General features: G+C 34.4%; 1 pseudogene; it reads left to right on the top strand.

Moving 5' to 3' along the window:
- The first annotated feature begins 1864 nt into the window (after positions 1-1864).
- Positions 1865-3452, top strand: part of LOC111639472 — a 13725-nt pseudogene continuing 12137 nt past the window's right edge.

Raw genomic sequence — 3452 nt, 5'->3', positions numbered from 1 at the left:
AAATTCGTCATATTGTTGTCATTCTAACGCCATCTTTAACCTCACACCTGCTAAAACAATTGGTCACCTGAGGAATTTTCCCACGCCATCCTTGACAAGAAAGTAGGTCATTGACCTGTGGCCGGCAAGGAGAGGATCTTCTTCCCTCCCCGGTAGCTCACAAATTGGTGTCACAGGAGTGGGGTCTTCGAGCTGAAGATCCCTAGACATCTCACATACTTCTCTGAACAGAATAGCATCATCACGCGAGCAGAGCGCTGCTTCAGCTTGTGTTGGAATATGCATAGACTCGCTTATACTTACCTCTAATTATAAAAGAGCTGTTTCATTACACAATAGCATTATTTTCGCTGTTAAGTCGGTAGTGATAACAAGTGGAAGTTCATAAAATTTACTTAAGTGCGATTTCCTAATTTTTAAAGGTAAGTACATTAATAACTAAGCTGTTGTTTAGTTTGATAGATACTAGTTTATCATAAATCGATTATCGAATCCAAACAATGAAAGCGTTTTTAAATAAAATAAATATTTAATTTATCTAAAATGGCTGTTTATTAAATTAATAAAATATTGTATTAAACTTGAATGTATTCTATAGGTATAATTATAGTTGTCCCTTGATAGTCCGACGCTTTGTAATCCGACATGCTCAGTAGTCCGACGCATCTCCCATCAAGGTCCCCGTCTCTGTTACGTGTCTGTTTGCACAGAAGCATGTCGCGACGTGAATCTCCCACCCAATTCTTACATGATGACACACATTTCATGTGTTTTCCATGAGCAGTTCTGTTCGAACAGTTGGAGTAGGGAATATTGTAGGCTACAGCTAGCAAAACAATGTCAAATATGTAATCACTTTCGGTAATCCGGACACTTTTGGTAATTCGTCACCCCTTTGGTCCCNAATTGAGTAAGTGCTTAGTTTTGAAGTTTTTTCGTAAGTTTTTCTTTATCTATTAATTAATTAAAATTCTATCACAAACAAACGCAGTTGAAATAGTAATAAATCAGGCTTAATTTATTATTGATACTTTTACAAAGACTTTTTTTACTTACGATTATAATATAAATTTTATTCAAAACAGATTAACATTTAACATTACCTATACGTACCGTTTTGGAGGCTTCTCTCTATTAGTTTTCTTTATTTCCTATCTTATTTTAACTTTTAAAATGCTGTATTTTTTTTTAATATTTTCTTAAGAAAGTATTTTTGAAAGGACGGGTACACATATTTTAACATTCTATGGTTATTGTTTAAAGCAATAATTTTCAACCTCTGGGTCGCCACCTCCAGGGGGGTCGCAAAGTCTTACACGGGGTGGTCGCGGGTAAAAGAAAAAGACAAGTGTTTGTAGGTTTCACACTACAACAAAAAAACCCTACAATTTCAGTGAGAAAGCTGTACTTGCTTATTTTACAGTATAATAGGTTATCCGAGCGATATTTAGGTCTCANTCCCCGTCTCTGTTACGTGTCTGTTTGCACAGAAGCATGTCGCGACGTGAATCTCCCACCCAATTCTTACATGATGACACACATTTCATGTGTTTTCCATGAGCAGTTCTGTTCGAACAGTTGGAGTAGGGAATATTGTAGGCTACAGCTAGCAAAACAATGTCAAATATGTAATCACTTTCGGTAATCCGGACACTTTTGGTAATTCGTCACCCCTTTGGTCCCATACCTGTCGGATTATTAAGGGACAACTGTATTTGAATCAATAATATAAGACATTTATTAAGTTCAGTGCTTCGATAAAACACGTTTTATAATAATATATTTGAATAATTGAACTGAATAAAATCTCAAAATCAAGAATTATAAAATTGTTTTTTAATGACTATTTATGGTTTGCTGAAATATTTGTTATTATAAAATACATAAATAAAAACATTAGACTTTCTTTACGTTCGCAGGATACGAAAAATATTGTGTGTAAGCCATAAATATTTTTGTCCATTGACAGAATATAATTTTGAATAATGTTAATTACTTATAGGTTTTAGCTTATTTAGAACAAGGATAAATCTTTATTTTTTTAAACATTATTTTATAGTTTACATTGTTTAATTTATGTGCGTACATCTTCCAGAATGTCTAACGATCAAAGAAAACTATCTGGTTACCAGTACAAAAAAAGAAGGTTGGAAAAGGAAGCCGAAAGGCAAAAACAAGCTGGCGCATTAAAAAATTATTTCTAGAGTTGTTGTTCCAAAACAAATGACAATTTTGAGAATCCAAAATCGAGTCCGGTTATAAAAGAAAATACAAAATCGTCAGAGGATGATGATAACAAACAAATGGACGAAGTTTCTAAATCAATTGGAACTGACAACACTCCGACTCTATCATCACCAGATGAAAGCATTGAAAAAATTGACACCAACGTGACTCCCACAGAAAGCATTTTACAAACTTTGAGTACAGATCCAGCATTGTGGCCAAGAATTTTAGGAGACGCCGAAAGAAGTTTTTAGTAAGACAAGGTCCACCTAAACTATTGCATAATTACAAATTTCCTTCCAATGACACTGGTCGACATTTTAGCGTAAATTATTACACACGAATTTTAAGCAATGGAGAGCAAGTTTTACGAGACTGGCTAGTGTACTCTCTTTCACAAAACTGCGTTTACTGCTTCTGTTGCAAAATTTTCGGCTGTATAGTTAGTTCTCTTTCAAAGGAGGGTTTTAAAAGTTGGAAACGCCTCGGCAAACTTTAAAAGAGCATGAAATTTCCAAAAATCATATTCAGGCCCAAAAACCATGGCTAGAAATGAACGTAAGGTTAAAGTGTTGCAAAACTATAGATGCGGCCTCTCAAAGAATTATTAATGCCGAAACAAATCATTGGAACGAGGTGCTTCTAAGAATCGTAGCAATTACTAAAATGCTTGGTAAAAGTAGTCTGGCTTTTCAAGGTACATCCGACAAGTTTGAGTATAAAAACGGTAATTTATTAAAAATAGTTGAGTTGCCATCTCAATTTGATCCCAATATAGAAGAGCACGTCCGTAGATTGCTAAAAAAAGAAGAGACTAAAGCTCACTATCTTGGGAAAAATATACAAAACGAGATAATAGATCTGCTGCATCAAAGTGTAAAGTCTCATATTATTGATGAAATAAAAAAATCAAAATATTTTTCCATAATTTTAGACTGTACTCCTGACATTAGTAAGGTAGAGCAAATGACTCTTGTAATCAGATATGTTTCAATCAATAAATTTGACGCTGATGTTGAAATTAAAATTAATGAAAGCTTTTTAGGCTTCTTACCAGTCGAAAGATCCACAGGAAAACAAATGTCTGATATTATAATTGGAGAACTTAATGACTTGGGTTTAAACTTGCAGGATATCAGAGGGCAGGGATACGACAACGGGTCCAATATGAGGGGCGATAAAGTAGGAGTGCAGTCTAGAATTAAACAATATAATTCGCGAGCATT

The sequence above is a fragment of the Centruroides sculpturatus genome, unplaced genomic scaffold (assembly GCF_000671375.1).
Source record: "Centruroides sculpturatus isolate CEXI.00-Female unplaced genomic scaffold, Cexi_2.0 scaffold1148, whole genome shotgun sequence".
Taxonomy (NCBI): Eukaryota; Metazoa; Arthropoda; class Arachnida; order Scorpiones; family Buthidae; genus Centruroides; species Centruroides sculpturatus.
The sequence above is the reverse complement of the archived record's forward strand: the minus strand, read 5'-3'. Positions and strand labels throughout refer to the sequence as shown.